The sequence below is a fragment of the Pinus tabuliformis genome, chromosome 2_2 (assembly GCF_031772625.1).
Source record: "Pinus tabuliformis cultivar Carrire ecotype Pingquan chromosome 2_2, CPIR1, whole genome shotgun sequence".
Taxonomy (NCBI): Eukaryota; Viridiplantae; Streptophyta; class Pinopsida; order Pinales; family Pinaceae; genus Pinus; species Pinus tabuliformis.
The window spans coordinates 1,201,312,427-1,201,336,487 of record NC_142300.1 but is presented as its reverse complement, the minus strand read 5'-3'; the positions used below and the strand labels follow the sequence as shown (position 1 = coordinate 1,201,336,487).

Below are 24,061 nucleotides of genomic sequence, written 5' to 3'. Positions count from 1 at the left end.
GCCCTAGATGATGTGTTTTTAAAGCACTGGGGAGATAAGGAAGATCTGCTCTATGATCATACTGAGTCTGGGAACTTTTAGAAGGGTGGTCTCTCATCATCCTCAGAGCATGAGATTGAAGAGTTAGCTAGGATGATTGAGTTTTTGGCCTCTGAAGTTTCCAAGTTAAAAGCTGAGCAACATTTTGTAGAAGCAGGAGCTCATTGTTCCATTTCTTTTTCAGCTCCAAATCAGTATAGAGAAGCCAATGAGCATATCCAGATCTTGCAGAGAAAAAGAGATACAAGTGAAGATAAAGGGGAGAGGCCCCTTTTACAGAATATATTCATGAAATAAGTGTATCCTGAGGAGGAGGAGGTCTCTGGTTTGGAAGGTGCTCCTTTCCTAACCAGAGCTGCCTATGAAGAGGCATTGGCCAAGAGCACTGCTCGACAATTTGTTGTAACTGCAGAATAACAAGTTGACCAGTAGTGGCAGCTTGCAGCAAGCACCTGCACCTTCCAGCAATCTGAGCCCGAAGTCAGCACACCTCTCCATGGCTATGCAGATCTGCAAATTTTCCAGCCTGCTATTGTCCCCAGTTCAATGATTAAAAAGGGGGAGGAAAGCTCCCCATCATCTTTTGCTTCTCTGTCTGCTCAAGTGAAAATCCCTCTCAGTTGCCCCTTAAACACTGAGGCAGGAAATAGTTCAATGATCAAGGCTGAAGCTAATCATCTCAGTCTTGATACTATGAAACCTGCTCAGATGGCCTCCACACGGACTGAAGAGGCAACTTATCAGTTAACAGAGAAAGAAAATGCGCAGTCATGGGACTCCTCCTTTGATGAGGATTGTTTTATGAAAGATGCTGGAGCAGATGATGTCTTTGTGTCCCCTGCACAAGAACACTATGGTTCACCATTCATATTAGTTGTGCAGACCACAGATAACACAGACAAGTATACACCAGAAACGAATATTCAGCTGGTATACAAAGGCTCCCATGAAGAACATCCAAGGAGGAAAATACACAAAAAGTGAGTGAAATTTGATCCCTACCTACCTATCAAGCTCAGATGTCCTAAACTCTTTGAGGTAGAGGATCAAATCAATCCAGTCCTATTGATCTATGATGAACCAAGCTGAGAGCAGGAGAAACAGTTTGGTTGCCGTGCAAATGGGCAAATTTTGAAGTTTAAGTTTTCAGGCTTTTATGTTTGTAATTAAGTTCTTTTACAGTTTTATGTTGTATGCTTAGTTGACTCCATGCCCAATGGACACTAGGCAAGTGTTTTTATAGTTGTTTTTGTATGAAGGCATTGGTCTGCAGGTTCTTGAGACCTCACAGGGAGGATCTCATCCCCAGAAGGAGCCAGTGTTAGCTCTGCTACATAATCCAACATTTGAGGATAAAATGTAGTCCTGATTGGGTTGTTTGCGCACAGAAGGATGCCCAAAAATGGATACAAAGTGCCCCAAAAGCCTTCAAAATCCTCTTAAGGCCTCCACCAATCGACGGAAATACATTATCGGGAGGCAAAAACACTCCAAAACCATGCAAAAACCCAAATAGCAGGCTTAAAGGACCAAATGCGCGACAGTCGTTCGATCTGGCCGATCAATGGTCCAGATCGCATCGGCATTTCGCAATCGGCGCAGGCAGGCAGTGGCAGCGATGAGGGACATTGCCGATCAGCGATCGCCGATGGGCGCATCGGCGAGTCGGCGTATCGGCAGGTTGGAGCATCGGAGCATCGGAGGTATCGGCGGTAGCATAGCGATGCGATATAGCGATTCGATCAGGACCGTCGATCGCGCATCCGGATCAATGGCCGAGATCGCATCGCAATATCGCTATCGGGATAGTCAAAGGGCCAGGGCTTTTACATATGATATGCATGCGACCCGATGGGTCGGACCCGATGGGCCGGACCCGACGGCGTTATTAATTCTTTTTGATAGATTTTTAGGTCCATGGCAATATCGCTATCGGCGCTTCACCAAGGATCGGGGCACAAGACATCGCCAATGAGCGATCGCCGATATCGCATCGACGAGTCGCAATGGAGGACTTACAAAGAGGTCTGGGCTTTTATATTTTGCGATGAGCGATCTCTGATATCGCATCGGCACTTTCAAAGGGGGAAGAGCCTTTTGCACATATATATTTGCGATCTGATGCGTCAGACCCAATGGCATTATGAATGATTTCTGTTAAAATTTAAAATCCACGCTAAAGCCGTTTTCAATGGTTTTGGGCGCATTTTCTTTATATAACGAAATATAAGAAAATACAAAAGAAGCCTGGGCAGGTGCCGATTGCGATGAGTCTCGGATCCGAAAGGGTTCAGAAGTAAAATATATATATTGTTCAAGTCTGCCAAAGCCATTTTTCATGATTTTGCAGCAGTTTTATGTGTATTTTCAAATATAAGGAAACAGAGGATTGGCCGGTTAAGATATGCATTGCGACTGGAAAGGTGGACCCGATAGATGATTGAACCAGGATTGAAGACTTTTAAAGTCCAAATGAAGCCAAAATGGGCGGGATTTAGCAGTATTGCAGCGTTTTCGCTGTTTATGACCCAAACAGACACAATAATAGAAAAGAAACATTTGCAGCTATTGTCTGAAGGGGACCGGTGCAGGGATTTCATAGGAACAATAGCTACTCCATTGCAGGTTCAAGAGGCAAGCCATCCTTAAAGAAATCGTGCAGTTATGATTACATACCAGAAGAAGGATTCGGCAGAGGGACAGCGGCCGGCAAACAGAACCCAGAAAGGGAAGGAGAAGGGCCACTACACGCCTCAACCCAAATCAAATGAAATCATGGAGCTTAACGACCCTGCCAGTGCAGCAGTCATCCTAACAAACATGATGGGGCATCTTTGGCACGAGGGAGCTCCCATGCATCACAGCAGGCCGCCCAAAACATCTGAGTATGGTTATTCCTCTGTCAGAAGAGGAAAACCTCTGAGCCATGCCTGCCTATTGAGGGAATCAAACGGTTATGGGACAGATCAGACAAGTTTAAGACTCTGAGCCTTCTAGAGAGCTCAGGAGCATTGTAAAGGGCCTATAAAAGGCAGAAAACTAAATGTAACAAGGGTTCAACTTTTGGAGATTATTCCTCCCCTGTTCTCTCAAGCTTCTCATCTGCATTTTTTAGTAATACAAGCTTCTTTTGCTGCTACATGTTTAATGTCCATTTATCTTCTGTTCTATGCTTGCACTTGAATAGTTTGTTCAAGTTTTCTATGTGTTTAAGGCCAGATAACTGTCATCTTATCTCTGCTTTGATATACTAGATTTGCAAGCTTCTTTGCTGCCTATGGCTAGCCATTTATATGTGTGATTATATGTGCATTTGCCAGCATAGTCAGTGAGTTCTTTTACTGCCTGTAGCTAGCCATTCATATAGGTCCATGTATGCTATCTGCTGGCATAGTCAGTGTTCTCCATCTATCCATTAATCTACAAAATATTGAGCATTAGCAGTCTAAAGCCTTGTGTTTTTGGGGGTGTTCATGCATGTCTTGAGTGTGAATAGAGATGGAATGGTTATCCGACTTGATCCAAACCATCTTTCATTCCAATAGTTTAGAGAACAATATTGAAGATTATATGTCACCAGGCATCTCTGATTTACAACCTCGGAGAGTTTCCTGGATTGATAACAGGAACAACAACAAACTCATAATCCCCATACCTGGTCCTGAATGTAGTATTGTAAATGTCCTCTTATTTGATGTTTACTTGATGGTATCCAGATCTCAAGTCAATCTTCAAGAACATTTCTTCTCCCTTCAGCTGATCGAACAAGTCATCAATACTCGGCAAAGTATATCTGTTCTTTATAGTCACTTTTTTCAACTACCTATAATCAATGGATAATTTGAGGGTTCAGCTTTCTTCCTCACAAACAAAACCGATGTTTCCTAGGTGATACACTTGGCCCAATGTATCCCTTGTCCAAAATTTCCTTCAGTTCCAATTTTAACTCAACCAACTTAGGTGTGCTCATCCTGTAAGGTTATTTCGATGCTGGAGCTACCCCTAGCATGAACTCAATCGAAAATCATACCTCCATGTGAGGTGGAAACTTTGTAATTTCCTCGGGAAATTCATCCTGAAAATGTTGTAACATTGGATATATGTTTAACACATATGTATCCTAAATCTCCATACCCTTATCACTAGAAATGTGTACTGCAAATATCTTGCACCCTTTCTTGTGGCTATGCTTTTCTTGCATAGCTACCACCATCCTAACTGATGTGGCTTTCTTCTTACCTTGTAAGACTCTTGGTTCTCCATTGTCATCAACACACTCAATAGATTTTTCATAATAGTCAACCTTTGTTTTATGTAGATACAACCAATCCATACCCAACAACATACTATATGATCCCAATGGTAATATATTTAAATGTGTTTTTGTAGGCATACATTTAAATTAAATGTGCAATCTATTACCCAATTATGAACTCGCTACTTTGTACCTGTAGCGAACTGAACTAACCGAGACTTTGCATGAAATTACTTATTCAAACCACACTTATCCACCAAGCCAAGACTAACATAGCTATAATTAGATCTAGGATTAATCAAAATAGAAATAACTTGATCACAAAGCTTATTGTCCATCTCAATGATAGATTCCTGGTGGTCTTCTTGCCTGTTGTCTACTGCTCCATAGATATGTGGAATACTTTGGCCAACATCCCCAACAATCTGTGCCTCCTGTGCACTATATATATTAGGCCTTCCACCCTTATTTTGTAGACAATCTCTCTTAAGGTGCTCCTCACCACATGTCCAACACCCCAACCGACTAGTTCCCTCACCTCTATGTTGTCACTGCTGCTATGACCCATGTCCCTGTATGTTGGGTGTAGGAATTACACTTAAGCAAATTCCTCAACACTTAAATTGTCAACTCGGGGGATTCGTAAACTTAGAGACGAAGCACAAGAAATGCTAGAGATGGTATGAATATTTCTAATGTCAATCCCTACTTTATTTAAAGGAAATATTGCAGAATCAAACTAAAAAGAGAAAAAGGCAACTTGAACCATCAAAATAATCTAAGATTGGAACAAGGAAGAATGCATTTGCAAAAGAGATTTAGAAATAAATGGGCAATCACTCTAGCTAACTATTGATTAACTACTGAGTGTGTGTTTTTCTTTAGCAGAGACACTTTAGCAGTCTCATCAGATGGGCCCTTCAAACCTGCTTATGTAGAGATTTCCTTCTTGCACTAATCTATCCTGCACTAGTGTAGTCTGCTTGCACTAGTGCAGGAATCAGAGATTTATGCAGAGGGTATAAATGGTGTCTTTACTAAAAGCGTTTTACTTCCTGCAAGGGCTTGAACTTTTTCAGGTTCAGAGCACTCAGATCCCGTGGCAAGAAACTAGTTCTTGCACCAGATCAGAGCTTCTTGCACTTAGCATTTAATTCTTGAAATAAGTGTTTAATTATTGCAAGTGTTATTATATTGTGAAATCAAATTGCACACATAAAAATGAATGTTTCTGATTTTAACAAAGTGCGGAAATAAAGAAACAATCCATATAATCTGTCATGTCATAAATTATTTAATGAAAGCAAGAGAATTGCGCGAAGTAAACTAGAAAGGCTTGTTGTATCATAACAACGTGCACTGATGCAGGTTCATTTCTCCTACTTGGAGCAGGTGGGGAAACTAATCAAACAGAACTGTAGAAAATGAATAGCACACCAACATGCATTGGTGCAGGTTTATTTCTCCTGCTTGGACCAAGTGGGAAAACCAATCCGAAATCAAGTACAGGAAAATGAATAGCACACCAACGTGCACTGGTGCAGGTTTATTTCTCCTACTTGGACTAGGCGGGAAAACCAATCCGAAATCAAGTGCAGGAAAAGGAAATTTAACTACTTCACACAGTGGATCCACTTTCACTCAGACAGGAATGCATGTGCTGGAAATTAAATCACACTTGTTAATATATAAACATAAATTACAAGAAACAAGAAATAGGGTAAATGTGCTGGGTTGTCTGGGCGCTAGCCAATCAACGCATTTCCCTTTCAAATAGAAATGCTACTCAGTACTTTATCAATTCATCAGCTTTCAAAAATAGAAATATGATTTATGAAACATGAGGTGGAGCTCCCTTCTTATTAATTCATAGAGGCAAATACATGCGTGAATACATAGTCCAGCCCAGATTCAGGCGATAACAAAATACAATCCTGTTACCGCCTCCCTGGTTATATCTCTATTCTATACAAACCTATCAAAAACTATCTCATCCTATTTACATTCTTCATTATATAGATCCTTGGCCAAATTCCAAAAGGATCGTTTAACCAATTACATTACCGTTATGTAGAATTTAGCTTTCATCCTTCAAAATTAGGTAGTTTAACAAAACTGGCCATAGCCAATCTCCAACTATTCATTCTTCATAAATCTGATCTCATCTACCTTTGATCGACCTTGTTGTCATGGCCAGAGCTTGACTGCCTTCAGATATATCCTGCTGTCGTGGTTGAAGCTGCGAAAAATGAGGTGGTGATCAAGGCGGTCTGGATCTGCTGGAAGGATTCGTTGTGCTGGCACTGGTGCAAGATCTGATCCTGTACTAGGATCAGTGGTCATGGTAAGCACTTGACTACCAAATAAACATTGGAGATATCGATAAGTTACAAGAGTGATTATAAGAAATAAATCTTGTAATAAATAATTAATTAATGCTAAGTTAAGTTAAAAATATGAAATATAAACTTCATATGAAATATGTCATCGTTCTTGTACTAGTGCAAGATGAGGGTGTATAAGAGAGGTAAAACAACGATAAATGGTTATAATTTAGGAAGGGAAAAATGACCAAAAGAGAGAAAATTAGGGGGCTAACATCCTCCCATCCCTAAGCTATTGTGTGTCCTCACACAACTCTTTACCTTTGAAAAAAACTTCAAAACTTTGAGCATTCCAGCTCAATCCTGCTCTAGCATACTGTCATCAGCCTGCAATGTTTCAGACTTCTTCTTTCTGATGTTCTTTAACTTTTTTGTCACCTGAAACATTGTGCAGCTCGATACTTCCAGAATTTAACTTCTCTTTTCTTCTTCTGGATTTCTGTTGTCAATTCTCCTCTACTCTATTCTTTATGCTCCTGCACTTTGGCTACAAGCTGCTCTAAGTTCTGCACTTGAAGCTCTAGTTCAACTACCCAAGCAATAGGAGTTACCAAATATTTTTCCTTTTCTATCTCGGTAGGGGCTGTGTCTTCCTCAGGGACCTCCATATCCACCATGGTTACATTAGGAAACTCTTCTCCCTCTGGTCCCTCTTCTTCTGGTTCTTCCTCCTCTGGTTATTCTTCTTCTAGTTTTTCCTCCTCTAGTTCTTCTTCTCCTACCTCTCCTTATTCTGCTTCTTCTTCTACGGATTCTTCTCCTCCTGCTTCTTGTTCTTCTTCTGCTTCTTCTTCTATGGGTTCTGACTCTTCTTTTTCGGATTCTGCCTTTTCTTCTTAGGATTCTGCCTCTTCTTCTTTGAATTCCTCTCCTCCTACTTCTTCTTCTTCTGTTTCTTCTTTTTTTTGCTTCTTTTTCTAGTTCTTCTTCTCGCATTGGTGCTTCTTCTTGTATTGGTGCAATAGGGGATTCCACGCCCTGTGGGGACTGTGGTTCTTTGCCTGCATTAGATACTTTTTTCTTTTACCGAGGCTTTTTGATGAAATCAGCCAATAGAGCATCGTCTTCGACCTCTGCAATTTTTGCTGCGTCCGCAAGGACTAACAGGTTGTCATTTTCGAGGGTCTATGTTGTGGAAGGGGTCTCTTCAACTGGTGCGCTAGCTGTCTTCTTATTTGAAGACGAGGGCTTTTCTACTTTTTCAGATCATTTCCTTTTTGCACTGGTGTAAGAAGGACTTCCCTTTTCATTTTTACTTGGGCCCTTGCTTGTGCAGACAGGGTCCTCTATCTCCTTTGCAGTGGCTTTCCCTTTGTGCAGCTGTTTTAACAGTGCCTCCCATGTCATACCTTTCACTTCTAGCTATTTCAGGACCGAAATTTTTATCAAGTCGTGGTGATATAGCCTTGTGTCAGCTTGGTCTGCCCATCTGTCTTGAACACTTTTAGCCATCTTCTCCAAGCTCTTAAGCATAAAATATGGGAAATTCATCCTCCACCGGACATGTCGGTTGGCTTCAAAATGTTGCAGCATTCTAAAATGATATACCAAGGTGCGGGTGTATCTTCCCTCGTAGGTCACAAACTTCTCTAGAATGAAAAGGAGGTCTTTCCACTGACCCAGTAGGGCACTGCGCGGAACTGTTACCTTCTAGTCTACCTCTATCTTCTTATCAATGACAAAACACTGTCATCACTTCCTTTCCAGCTTCTGGTTTTTAAACCACTGTTCACCATTGTTCTCCAAGCCTATCGTTGCTGCTATAAATTCCTCTGTGACTTTAAATTTGAGAGGCCCAATTTTCACTAAGTCATTCCTGGAACTCCTGGTAAACTGTAAAGCCACTTCTTTATCGTGCCCATCAAACTTCTGCAAAAATTGAAGAAAACCTGAGTCTCACAATAGTGCAAGACTATTGCGATACTCGACAGTTTGTTCTATCATGCTGAGAGACAAGGGTTCATTTCAAACAGGCGGCATCGCTACTTAACGTCTATGAACAATCAAGTTCTGAAATTTTACATGCAATACCAAGGAAATTGGTTCTTATAAATAGAGATCCAACTATCCACCATCCTTTCCATTGTATCACCGGTTCATTCGTCGTAGATACACGACATCTTTGAGGTTAGGCTGGATTGGTACTTGCAGTGGCATTTTAACGGCTAGGTGAGGTAATCATTACAAGTGAAGGACATTTAGGACTATGGCGAAGAGGAGTAATTATGTCCAAGCAACGATTAAAACATTTCTGCGTTCCTTCATAATTCAAAAAAGAACTTAGCATTCATTAAAAAAGATCATGATTTCTAACTTAAAAACACCATGTACTTTAAATAATTTTCTCCTAGTTAGTATGACAGCATAAGTACTCGTCGGCTAAGTGAAATGACTTCATATAAATTTTCATGATGACCACTTTCCTATGCCATATGCTATGAAAAGAATAACTTGTAGTATGTTTCCGATGGGGTGCATGCTTTCACTAATATGCTTGCACCGCTTAAATTATACTATTTTGCTAGTATCATTCTACTTGCTTTATCATATAGGACAACATGCTTGTACTAGTGCAAGCATAATATCTAAAAACAAAGAATTTAAATAAAATATAGGTTGGACTTCCACATGACTTTCTCAACTTATATTAAAAATTTGCTTTGCCCTTTCTTGATGCTTCAGAGCATATCCTTTTACTCTTTGTGTGTGAGATCCTGCAATAAATTCATGAGGGAATAAAGAAGTGGGAAAAGGGAAATTTCAGAGTGGGAATGAAATTTGTTATAGGGATTCTAGGAATGGTACCAAAAGAGGGGATAAACAAAAGTGGGATAGGGAAAAAATTGCAAGGATAAAGTGGGATTTCTTCGAAGCGGATAGGGTAAATTTTAGAAGAATGTGGGAAGGTTAATCATTCTTGGGTTGAAGAAGAAAACTGAGGGAATATTATGAAAGTGGAATATGAATAAAGGAAAAAAAAATCTGGAAGGCCTGCCTGCACTGGTGCAAGAAAAAATAACTGCAGCAAAAATTAAACGTTACTTGAGTAAAAATATCCATGCTAATTACCCCAACTGTATAAAGTTTGGTTCCACTGAACCTGCTTTTACTTGGTGGTCACTTGCATATCTAAAGATCAAGCAACATTTTATTTTTATTAGAAATTTTTTATCTTCCTACTAGCAAGCTGTTTTTCAGGTTGATCCTTCTGCAATCATGTCAGCGAACTGGTTTCATAATTACAAGAAAACATTTTTTCTTTACTTTTTTTCCTTTTTTTTTTTTTTTTTTTTTCATTTTTATCTTTAAAAAGAAAGAGAATTCATGTTTTCAAAAGGTTGGTATTACCATTCACCACTACCATCCCAAATTGTTGTTGGACTTGTGTAAAATCTTTCCTGGTAGGTGGCTGAAAATACTTCTTTAATATATGTCCATTTACCAAGAATACTGAATTTGGTCCATCAATAGTTTTAACTTCTACTACTCCATTCTCAAATACTCAGATCACTTCATAAGGTCCCATCCAACGTGTATGTAATTTCCCTTTAAATATTTTAAATCTAGAATCATAAAGGAGCACCCAAGCACCTGGTTGGAATTGCTTTCTCTAAATAGACTTGTCATGCCACCTTTTACGTTGCTGCTGAATTAGTATGTTCTGTTGAATAGCATACCTATGAAATTCATCTAACTTATTTAATTGGAGAAGACATTGTTGTTGTACCTTAGAGAGATCTAGTCCCAATTGAATTGCAGTTCTGAAAGTTTTGATCTGGAATTCAATTGGTAACAAAACCTGTTTGCCATATACTAGCTCATATGGTGTATGTCCCGTGCTATTTCTCCAAGTGGTTCTATATGCCCACAAAGCCTCTGGTAATCATTCAACCTAGTCTTTTCGTTTCATATGTACTGTCTTTGTCAGAATGGACTCGATCACTTTGTTCGTGGATTCCACCTGGCCATTTTCTTAAGGGTGATACGGCGTGGATTTCCTCTGTCGAATCTTGTATTGCTCCATCACACCCTATATCAGATTAGAAATAAACTGCAGACCATTGTCAGAAACAATTTCTCTAGGCACACCAAATCTAGTAAAGATTTCAGTAAAAAGAAAATCAACAACAACTTTTTCTATAGCAAAAGAAATAGCTTTAGCTTCTACCCATTTCATAACAAAATATGTACAAACCAAGATATGGCTTTTACTTAATAATGTTGGATTTATTGGCCCTATAAAATCAATAGCCCATTTTTCAAATGGCTTTGTTAGTGCCTATATTTACCTCAGGCTGAAAAGGTAGGATCCAGGACCAACATCAAACGACGCTCAGCCTCGTAGCTAGCCCTACGAGGACAGGAGAGGCCTCTCTCCAGGTCAATCTTAGCAAATGATGATCTATGGGGCTTGAGATGACTGAAATATCTTCTAATGTTAGGCTAGGTATGAAGTGCAAGGATTTGATTTGATTTTTGGGGGGTTTTGTTGGAATCAAGGGAAAGGCAAATTTGGGTCCGGGGATGAAGGCGAGTTTTGCAGAGTTTTGATTGGGGCAAGAAAGGAAATCGTTTTGATACTTTGATTTGTAAAGATGGAGGGTTCAGACTGGTGAGAAGATGAAGAGGGAAAGAGGGTGTCAAGGATCCTCTTCAAACTGAAGAAAACATTGAAAATTAAACAAAACTGAAAGGCAAAGCACAACAAGCAAATGAATTCTACCTTCGTCACTCATTTGTTTAATTTCAGAAGCAAAAGAGAAAGGAAGTGATACACAAAAATATCAGTGAACTTACAAATTACATAGAGAAGAACACCATCAAAACACAGAGCCACAAGGATCCCAAAAAGTGCTGCAAAACCAGGTCTTTCCTTTGCCAAAAATGTAGAAATCAGATGTACAATGGAGTGCCAAGCAATCCCAAGTGTCCAACCCTGAGAATGATTGAGAAATTACATGATATAGACAATCCTAACTCCGTCCCATGCCTCTAGGGGTCGATCTTATCATTCCAGGAGCTGTTTCAACCATATCTAAACAAGGAACTGAAAAATGGGCAATAAAACAACTTGCCTCTATGTAAAAGAAAACTGATTCATCCAGTTGTTTTTCACTTTTTAGTCAATGAATCTACTAAAACAAGTAAATATGTGCCAAAATTACATCATGTTCATGAAATTACATCAAGATAGATCAAGAGTTACATCAAAAAGTAAAACTAGTCAAAACTGGCCAAAATTCTGAGCTGAAGAGTGAAAAATAGGCCAAAATTCTCTATGCGCCGCGCCCAAAACCTATATGCATAACACAACTTTGAGTCTGATTTTGAGGCCCTTCCCAAAGTCCAAATTGCATTTAGGATAGCTCGTTGGAAAGCCCTGCCTTTCTACTTTCCAATCCAAGTGGAATTTTTGGATTTGGATGTCATTTTCCCCTCTAAAACTCCAATCTCCCAACACTGCTTCCTGTGGGTGCAAAAGGTGGCAGAGAGGTCATTTTTTTGTGTGTTTTTGACCCTTTAGGCAACCCAGAACTTGATGAAATCCTTAGGTAATTCATGAGCATGCATAAATTTTCATAAAAAAATCCATAAATGCAAGGTTTTCCTCCAGAGGATCTCCCAACTATAAGCGCGCGCCAAGTGGCGCTATGCATTGGGCAGGAAAATCTGTTTTGAAGCCAAAGAATTCAAAATTGACAAAATTTTCTCCAAAATTGCTGAAATTTGGACTAAAGGCCCATCATCAAGTATCATGCTTAGCCAAAGAAGCTTCGGCCAAGATTTGGAGCCTATCATGTGTTTTGCGTCGTTTTAGTGTCCTCATGGTGCATGCAATTTCAGTTGTAGAGTCATTGTCTCGATCATATGATGTGTTGGTGTCCGTCTCCATGGTGTTTCAAAGTTTGTGTTGGCTTCAATGAGATGGAGAATGAGAATTTGGTGCTTTTGTTTCAATTGCCAAATGTGGGAGGGACTGTGGGAAATAGGGCAGTGTGGACAGTGGGGTCTTGTCAAGTGATAATTTTCCCTTTGGAATTTTGACAAATGTAGGAACAATGTACAATTACTTGATTGTTGGGGTAACTTGAGGTTTTGGGAATTTTACAAATGAAATGAATGATAAGGAATGCAATGACTTTAGGGATAGGGATAGTGGGACTTAGGAATGAGTAACTTGGGATATGAGGGAATTAGGCTTTAGGAGTGAATGACTCTTAGATATGTAAGAGGATAGTGTGTTGATGAAATAACAATAATGGGAGAGGAACCACAGGTGGGGAAGGGAGTTGGCACCAAAATCAAATTTTAAAACTCAAATTCAAACTCTAAGGGAGAAAATTTTAACACGGTGATAGGGTTGATAATTTTGGCATTACAAATTCTCATAACCCACTTCAATCAACACCAAACAAGTTAATGGAAATTTCATAAACTTACTCAGAATGAGAAGGACCGAATTGATTTGAATTTTTATGGAGCAATGATAAACTTTTGGTCGTCGACCCAGTGCGCTGTGCCCACAACCCAGTGTGTCATGCACACAACCCAGTGTGTTGTGCACGTTATAATTTACACAGTGGAAAATGGTTATATGCGTCACAACTTACCTATGCGCTGCGACCGCCTCCCAACGCATCGCGACTAGGATTTCACACACAGTCCAACTTCACACTAACTTTTATTTCCTCCAATACTTTCTCTTTGCTCTCTTGCATGTAAATGAACTATTGAAGCACTAGAACATCTCCTATGGCATGGACTTTGATTCTTCATTTGGCAAACCCACTTTTGTAATGTTGCAGACTTTGGCGCTTTCACATAACTCTATTTTTGCTTCCGCTTTGACTTTTTGACTTGAATGATGAAACTTTTGTCACTTTTTGTAGGAATGGTTGGCATTGGATTTCATCAAAGGATGACCAGGGATGCGCCTAAAATACTCCATGACTGAAAAACTCTAAAAATTACATATTTATTACAAACCATAAATTTGACGATTTCTTCTTCAAAACAAAGTTTTGAAGAAGAATCATTCTCAAGCATTATTGATAATGAAAATTTTTGAATGAAAACTTATTAGGAACATCCTCATGTGCCTGCTAGCATTATTGGACCCTTTGCAGACAAAGTTTGCGAAACCCTAGACCTAATGACTGAAATGACTCTTGGTTGACCAAAAGACCATCCATAATGACTATAAACTTGACTTTGATGAACTTTGATGATCAGACATGAACCAGTAGGTACATGACATGAGGGAAGTATGGAGACAAGACCCTTCCATCAGAATATTGATGCTCCTAGCAGAATGCAGCTGACAGGACTGAATGAGACACCTAAAATGAAATGCAGCAAAAGCGGTTTTGATCTCTGACGAAGGGCTGAACAGTCCGACTCTAACATTGGCTCCAATGGGGATGGTAGCTCCTTGGAGGTGCCAAGAACTACAGATCTCTGGGAGAGATAGATAGTGCCTTCGTCCATTGGGCTATGGAGTCGATAACTTGACAAACTGACACAAGACTTTTGACTCATTTATTAACTGAAACTTGACTCAAACCGAGTCAATTTTGAAACCAAAATTACTGAAAAACATGACTCAAGACTTACTTCACTGAAACAAGTACTTACAAAGCTTTTAAATGGTAGCAGACCATCGAGATTTGAGAACTTCAAATCATGATGACAATCACCTGCCTACTGATGAAATATGTACAATCATGTGTAGTGAGCCTTCCAATGTAACCAATCCAACAAATGGCTACTCAATGAAATTCTGCTCTCACATTCCCTGAGCAGGCAGAACGATGTACATGTAGGCAACTCACAATAACCACTGAAACCAAGCCTTATGATAACAAACCAGGCAACATTTATCTTTTCTAATGCTTGCAAAAGAATTCCAAAGGGATCTTGATAATCCTGAAGCACTATTTTGTCTTGAGATCGAGCAGCAAAAATACAAGTACTCCCTTCATTCTGATCTGAAAGAACAACTGATTGCCGAGTGATAGGAAAGCATAGAGAAGTATAAGCTTCTGCCATCTGAGTGTTAGCTGTAAATTCCTTGACCATGAGAAATTCTAGCATATTGTCTCTCTCAAGCTCATATTCCTCAACTTCATGGTCTAGGTCATTCTTAAACAGAAAACAATCTTCAAGATTATCAAACATGACAGCCTTATCATCTTCATGAAAGAAAATATTATCTGTTCGCTGATCTATAAAGCTAATTACAAGACTGTCATCATTTTCAAAAGAGGAAGAAGTTCCACCATCACCTTCTTGACCATGTGTGCACTGCAAATCTGTTTTAGCTTGGGCTATAACATAACCTTTCAGAAGTTGATCTATCTCATTTTTAGACAAAGGAGATAATACTTTTTGTTTTCTTTTTCTCAAACAGTGATTGTCTTCATTAATTTCAAGCAAAGGAGTATACAAATTTTCCTCATACTATTGATTCATTTCATGTGTTTCCTGTTGACTATGAAGATGCAAAATTCCTTCATCTTCAAGCAAAGAAAAACCTACTATATGCTGATTATGATCTTGTGTAACAAAGTGACTAGTTTTAATGATTTCCTCATCATCACGACCTGAATCTTCCTCATCATCATGATCTGAATCTAAATCTCAATTAACTGACTTGAATTTATCACATTCTGAGATTGAAACTTGACTTTCCTACATGCTGTCTTCTTCTATGGACAGATCTGAAATAAAACCTTCTCTTTCATCATCTTCCATTGTACTAAGATCTTGATCCTGCTGCAAATTTTCCTGATCATCTTGATAAGTATCACTCTCTTTATGCTACTGAAATGGATTTTCATACAGGGCTTCCATGATCTCATCATCCATGAAGTCATCATCTTCATAAACTTTCTCAAGATTTTCAATAAAACTATAAGCATGTTTGCAACAGTTCTGAACTAGATTTAATGATGGATAAGATTCTTTATACCTTTCAAAGAACATGGTATGAAAATCCTTTAAACAGTAAATACAAGCAGGCAGCAAACTTTCATACCAAGATTGGGCTTCACCTTCCAGAGTGGCCATGAATATCTTCATCAAGCAATATTCAGGAAAATCAATCGTCAACTTGCGAATATGCATGTGAAATCTAACCAGATGTAAAGCAGCATCATTCCTATTATCGTCTTTAAACATAGGCAAATTCCTTTGCCAATTTACCTTTGGAATTTTGTTTGGAAAACCTAGAATGTGATCTCAGCTCATGGGAGCATACTGTCGAGCAAGCAAATCCATTTTTATAACAATGAATTGACCAAGAAATTCTTCAGGCCACTAGTTCTTGAAGAGTAGAGTCGCCATAAAAATTCGGAACCTTGGGATTCTTCGACATTGGAGTCGGCAGGTGAATGATTTCAGCCTTCATATTTGTCTGACTGTTGTCCACCATCAACAATCAGATCTGAACTTGATACATGTTACTGGGGCAATTTTCAAGTCAGATGTTCATCTTATAAGACTAGACCAGAGATTGACTGAAGTAGCGTTTATCTACTTACGCTAATGCAAAGCAAAAGCGTTTCAAAGGCTACCTGGCTAATCTTCAGACTCCGTCTGTAGTCTATAAAACAAAGAACACTAACAAACAAACAATCTCTTCCCCAGTATGGTCGCCACTATGTTAGTGCCTAGCTTTACCTCAGGCTAAAAAGGTAGGATCCAGGACCAACATCAAACCACGCTCAGCCTTGTAGCTAGCCTTACGAGGATAGGAGAGGGCTCTCTCCCGGTCAATCTCAGCTAATGATGATCTATGGGGCTTGAGATGACTAGAATATATTCTAATGTTAGGCTAGGTATGAAGTGCAAGGATTTGATTTGATTTTTTGGGGGTTTTGTTGGAATCAAGGGAAAGGCAAATTTGGGTCCGGGGATGAAGGCGAGTTTTGCAGAGTTCTGATTGGGGCAAGAAAGGCAATCATTTTGATGCTTTGATTTGTAAATATGAAGGGTTCAGACTGGTGAGATGCTGAAGAGGGCAAGAGGGTTTCAAGGATACTCTTCAAACTGAAGAAAACATTGAAAATTAAACAAAACTGAAAGGTAGAGCACAACAAGCTAATGAATTCTACCTTTGTCACTCATTTGTTTAATTTCAGAAGCAAAAGGGAAAGGAAGTGATACACACAAATATAAGTGAACTTAAAAATTACATAGAGAAGAACACCATCAAGACACAAAGCCACAGGGATCCCAAAAAGTGCTGCAAACCCAGGTCTTTCCTTTGCCAAAAATGCAGAAATCAGATTTACAATGGAGTGCCAAGCAATCCCAAGTGTCCAACCCTGAAAATGATTGAGAAATTACATGATACAGACAAGCCTAACTCCTTCCCATGCCTCTAGGGGTCGAGCTCATCATTCCAGGAGCTGTTTCAACCATATCTAAACAAGGAACTGAAAAATAGGCAATAAAACAACTTGCCTCTATATAAAAGGAAACTGATTCATTCAGTTGCTTTTTGCTTTTTAGTGAATGAATCTACTAAAACAAGTAAATATGTGCCAAAATTACATCATGTTCATGAAATTACATCAAGGTAGATCAAGAGTTACATCAAAAAGTAAAACTAGTCAAAACTGGCCGAAATTCTGAGATGAAGAGTGAAAAATAGGCCAAAATTCTCTATGCGCTACGCCCAAAACCTGTATGCATAGCACAACTTTGAGGCTGATTTTGAGGCCCTTCCCGAAGTCCAAATTGCACTCAGGATAGCGTGTTCGAAAACCCTACCTGTCTACTTTCAAATCCAACTAGAATTTTTGGATTTGGATGTCATTTGCCCCTCCAAAAATCCAATCTCCCAACACTGCTTCTTGTGGTTGCAAAAGGTGGCAGAGAGGTCATTTTTTGTGTGTTTTTGACCCTTTAGGCAACCCAGAAGTTGATGAAATCCTTAGGTCATTCATGAGCATGCATAAATTTTCATAACAAATCCAGAAATCCAAGGTTTTCCTCTAGAGGATCTCCCAATTATAAGCACGCGCCAAGTGGCGCTACGCGTTGGGCAGGAAAATCTGTTTTGAAGCCAAAAAATTCAAAATTGATAAAATTTTCTCCAAAATTGCTGAAATTTGGACTAAATGTCCATCATCAAGTATCATGCGTAGCCAAAGAAGCTTCAGCCAATATTTGGAGCCTATCATTCCTTTTGCATCGTTTTAGTGTCCTCCTGGTGCATGCAGTTTCAGTTGTAGAGTCATTGTCTTAGTCATATGATGTGTCGGTGTCCGTCTCCATGGTGTTTCAAAGTTTGTGTTGGCTTCAATGAGATGGAGAAATAGAATTTGGTGCTTTTGCTTCAATTTCCAAATGTGGGAGGGACTGTGCGAAATAGGGCAGTGTGGATAGTGGGGTCTTGTCAAGTGATAATTTGCCCTTTGGAATTTCGACAAATGTAGCAACAATGGACAATTACTTGACTGTTGGGGTAACTTGAGGTTTTGGGAATTTTACAAATGAAATGAATGATAAGGAATGCAATGACTTTAGGGATAGGGATAGTGGGACTTAGGAATGAGTAACTTGGGATATGAGGGAATCAGGCTTTAGGAGTGAATGACTCTTAGATATGTAAGAGGATAGTGTGTTGATGAAATAACAATAATGGGAGAGGAACCACAGGTGGGGAAGGGAGTTGGCACCAAAATCAAATTTTAAAACTCAAATTCAAACTCTAAGGGAGAAAATTTAACATGGTGATAGGGTTGATAATTTTGGCATTACAAATTCTCATAACCCACTTCAATCAACACCGAACAAGTTAATGGAAATTTCATAAACTTACTCGGAATGAGAAGGACCGAATTAATTTGAATTTTTGTGGAGCAATGATAAAAATTTTGGTCGTTGACCCAGTGTGCCGCGCACACAACCCAGTGCACCGCGCATGTTATAATTTACACAGTGGAAAACGGTTATATGCGTCGCGACTTACCTATGCGCCGTGGCCGCCTCCCAACGCGCCACGACTAGGATTTCACACACAGTCTGGCTTTCACACTAAATTTTATTTCCTCCACTACTTTCTCTTTGCTCTCTTGCGTGTAAATGAACTATTGAAGCACAAGAACATCTCCTATGGCATGGATTGATTCTTCATTTGACAAACCCACTTTTGTAATGTTGCAGACTTTGGCACTTTCACATAACTCTGTTTTTGCTTCCACTTTGACTTTTTGACTTGAATGATGAAACTTTCGTCACTTTTTGGAGGAATGGTTGGCATCGGATTTCAACAAAGGATGACCAGGGCTGCACCTGAAATACTCCATGACTGAAAAACTCTAAAAATTACATGTTTATTACAAACCATAAATTTGACGATTTCTTCTTCAAAACAAAGTTTTGAAGAAGAATCATTCTCAAGCATTATTGATAATGAAATTTTTTTAATGAAAACTTATTAGGAACATCCTCATGTGCCTGCTGGCATTATTGGACCCTTTGCAGACAAAGTTTGCGAAACCCTAGACCTAATTACTGAAATGACTCTTGGTTGACCAAAAGACCATCCATAATGACTATAAAATTGACTTTGATGAATTTTGATGATCAGAAACGAACCAGCAGATACACAACATGAGGGAAGTATGGAGACAAGACACTTCCATCAGAAGATTGATGCTCCTAGCAGAATGCAGCTAACAGGACTGAATGAGACACCTAAAATGAAATGCAACAAAAGAGGTTTTGATCTCTAACGGAGGGCTGAACAGACCGACTCTAACAGGCTCAATCATAACTTGGGGGCATAAAGGCATTTCTTTGGTTTGATTAGGCTGGCCCATTCGCTGACAGCTATCACAACGCTTGACATACTATTTGGCATCCTTAAACAAGGAAGGCCAAAAGTAACCAGCACACAATAATTTATATGCAGTCTTCTTATCAACGAAGTGGCCTCCACAAGGTTCATCATGAGCAGATTTCAATATGTCAAACACTTCCTCCTCTCTTACACATCTACAGATAATCAGATCTAGACCAGTGTAAAAGAGATCTCCTTGAATCCAGGAATATGCAGCACTTTTCTAAACAATATTCCGCTTTTCATGAGTGGACAAATGGGGTGGTGTTTTCCCAGTAACCAAGTAATTAGCAATGTTAGAAAACCACGGGGAATCTGTTGACATAGCAAAAAGATGTTCATTTGGAAAATCATCATTAATAGGAGTTGCTTCACCAAGATTATCTAATCTAGAAGGAAAATCTGCTATAACATTAGATTTTCCTGGTCTATCAACAATAATATTAAATTCCTGCAACAATAGTAACCACCTAGTCACTCTACTGCTAGTTAATTGTTTATTCATCAAATATTTAATCACGGAATGATCAGTATGTACAAATACTTCATATCCTGTAATATAGTGCCTGAACTTATTAATTGCAAAAAATACATCTAAAAACTCTTCCTTTGTAACTAAATAATTTAATTCAGCAGAAGGCAAATTCTTACTAATATAATAAATAGCATAGGATTGCTTATTTTCCTCTTGTCCTAAAGCTGTGCCAATAGCCAAATTTGAAGCATCAAAGGAAATGTGAAAAGGCATGGACCAGTTTGGACCTCTCAAAACTGGTGCATGTACTAACTTTTCCTTTAATGTTTCAAAAGAGTGTTGGCAAGCTGTGGTCCAAGAAAATTCACTATCCTTAGCTAGAAGTCAGAAAGAGGAGCAGCTATCTTAGAAAAATTTTCAATGAATCTCCTATAGTAACCAACATGTCCTAAAAAAGCTCTTACTTCCCTTTGAGTTTTAGGTGCAGGAAGATGCAGAATGATTTCGATCTTTGTTGGATCAACCTGGATACCTTTACTAGAAATCAAATGGCCAAGTACCACTCCCGCTTTGCACATTAATCTACATTTCTTGTCACTCAAGGCGAGATGGGCTTCCTGACAACGAAGAAGTAGTTATTCCAAATTGTTGAGAGCTTCTTGAAAATAATCACCAAACACAGAAAAGTCATCCATATAAATTTCTACAGCTTCTAGATTAGCAAAAATGTCTAGGACTGCCCTTTGAAAGGTAGCTGGGGCAATACATAAACCAAAGGGGAGCACTCTATAAGCAAATTTACCCCATGGACATGTAAAAGTAGTTTTATTTTGATCTTCGGGTGCAATCTGTATCTGGTTATAACCACTGAAGCCATCCAAAAAGGAAAGATATTTCTTTCCTACAAGGGTATCAAGCACCTAGTCAATGAAAGGGAGAGGGAAGTAATCTTTGAGAGTGGGTTATTCTCGATATTCAATACAAATACACCATCTTCCATCTTTCTTAGGTACTATCACTAATGGAGAGACCCACTGACTGTCATAAATGGGATAGATAAAACCAGCATCCAAGAGTTTCTGTACTTCTTCCTTCACAATATCTCTTAGAGTTGGATTCATTTGCCTTTGGGGTTGTCGGAAAAGTCAAGCTCCTTCCTTAATATAGATATGATGTGTACAAGTTTTAGGAGGAATACCCTTCATATCTTCATAGCCCCATGCAAAGGCACTAAGATGATTTTGCAACAAATTCACAAGCTGCTGTTGCTGAGATGAGTCCAAATCTAAACTAATATACAAGGATTTACCAAGGCTGATCTCAACAAGAGTAGTATCAAGCTCAGGAGTACTGAAGGGGCTGGTAGAATGCAGTGGTACAGAAGGATGAGAATCATGATTATCTTGAAAATCTAGGCTGAAAAATCTGGCTCAATAGCTCAAAATTAGGCATATTGTCTAGACTATTCAAGAAATCTTGAATCTCATCTTCTTCTGAAGACCCAGCATATTGATGAATAAGGGAAATGGGCTGAGTCTCCTCATCACTGCTTTGATCCAACCATAAAGTATCTCGAAGGTCATAAATGGATCTGGCAGGGGGGTATAAGGTAACTTTCTTCCTAGAATCTCCATGTGAAATATACATATCACTGGAGCGACATCCAATATATGCATTGGTTGTAGCAAGCCATGGTTGAGCCAAGATCAAGGGATTTCCTCCTACTGGGTTCTTTGGCTGAAGCACAATGAAATCAACAGGATATTCCTAAGAATCTAATGAGATGATCACATCGTCCAATACTCCTTCTGGCTTAATTTTAGATCTATCCGCTAATTCAAGCACAGTGGGAGTAGGGCAAAGATGAGATAACCGAAGTTGATCCATGGTTTTCTTAGTCATGACATTAATGGTTGCCCCCAGATCTATAAGAACATTAGAGACAAGGACATTACCAATCTGAACCGAGACAACAGGGTTTCCAAGATCAATATATTTTTCCATAGACACACATCATGTCATTAACTCTGCTACCCTACCAACAAATTGAATGGTTTGGGGTTCCAATCTCTTTCTTCTGGGTTTCTTGAGACAGAGTTCCTTAATAATCTTGGTACAAATAGGATCTCTTTGATGGCTTGGAGCAGAGGTATCTTAATGAAAAGATTCTAAAGCTCTGATCCCAAGCTAGTCTCAGAAATAGGCTCACTTCTTTCCATTACTAGACTCTCTAGGAAGGGAGGCTGGTTGGAAGAAGATGGCAAGGATTCAGAGGGTAAAGGCTGCTTAGTGACAGCTTTTGGAGAACGATAAGAGTTTCCTCTTCCTCTTTCTCTTCAACAATCACTCTAGATTTTCTGATGTTACAGTCCTTCCCGATCTTAATTGAATATCATGAACCCCAACTGGAATAGACTGGTACTCGAATAAAGGCGGGTTTGTTACATAAATCATTTGCACTACTTTATTATTGTTAGGATTAGGCATAGGTTGAGTAGGCAACTGAGGAGGTCGAAAAAGTGGAGGTAAAGGTAATGGTGGAGTAGACTGACTTGAAGGTTGAGGCATTGAATAAGGTGCATTTGTAGATGGATATGATTGCATGGGTGGCTAGTAGGAATATAGAGAATGAGTTGGCACTCTCCAACCTTGTTGCCATGGTTGAGAAGGCTGCCCATGTTGATATTGGTTCCCATACTGCCACTGCTGATTAGTGTTAGGATAAGAATAGGCATTTGAATTATAACCAAAATAGTGTGGAGAAAATTCAGGAGCAATATCTGCACCTACTTGAGGCCAATTTCTTTTTGCTCCCATAGCATACAAGTATTTAGCTTCAAGTTGTCCCCCTGTAAAAACAGCTTTAAGTCATGGTATAGAGGGACATTTTTCTATGACATGGTCTTCTGCACAAATAACACACTTGTTAGCTTCTTTCAAATTAAGAGGACACTCTTTAGGAGGATGCTTGTCTCTACATTTAGGATAGAAAATACTTAATGACTCTTTGTCCTTCATAAGTTTTTGCTGAAATTTTAAAGAGTCCAACTGTTTGGTAACAGTATTCATTATATCAATTTTCATGTTTTCCATTTCATTTTCTAGTCCAATAATCATAGCATTAGTAGATTTGGTTTTTCTATTTCTATTTCGAGTTCCTCTACCAAATCTATACTAATTTCTTGAAAATTTCCTGCATAATTCACAAATTTGCTCGAAAGTTTGTTGAGAAATATCACCTTGCCCTAACAGATTTAAATTATTTCTATCATTATGAGTAAGCCCTCTTAAGAACAGGGTTCTAATAGTACTAGAATCAAACTTAAGTTTCGACCTTTGTAAATATACAGAAATATTTCTAGGTAGTCTTCAAGAGTTTCATCATCATCCTGTATGATTGTAAAAATCTCATCTTGCATGTCTCGAGTTTTGCAATATTCTTAATATTTAGACAAAAACACTCTTTGCATCTGATCCCAAGAGGCTATAGTGTTTCCTCCTAACCCCATAAACCAAAGTAGAGTTGAGTCCTTGAGAGTAACAAGAAATAATCTTAGCTTCTGAGCATTAGTTGAATAATCATAACTTCTACATAGAATATCAAACTCGAATAGAAAAGAGTCAGGATCTTGATGAACTTTACCATGGAAATGAGGGAGAGCTGATGGTGGGATATTCTTCATTTGTGCCACAGTATCAAGATCCACAATTGGAAACACAAAAGTGGATTTTTCCCCACTTACCTGGTTTTCACCAGTCCCTTCCCTATGATCTTCATGGTTTGCCATTGTTTCCCTTTTACTCCCAACAGACTAAACCACACCTGAGCTGTTATCACCAGAATCCATGTGGATTGTTCCTGCATGATGGGTTTGAATTGGATTGGGATTCCTACTCACAAAAGGAGATCCAATATGAGAATTGTTTTCAAAATTCTTCGAGCCCTTAGTGAGCTTTGAACCCCTGCCTTTTCTAGGCATTCATTTCAAAAAAGGAAAGAAAAATAACAAAACAATTTCTAATAAAAAATGTTGTCAGAAATCAATCAACACCTG

General features: G+C 39.0%; 1 pseudogene; it reads left to right on the top strand.

Moving 5' to 3' along the window:
• Positions 1-1,603: 1,603 nt before the first annotated feature.
• Positions 1,604-24,061, top strand: part of LOC149197804 (PI-PLC X domain-containing protein At5g67130-like) — a 150,156-nt pseudogene continuing 127,698 nt past the window's right edge.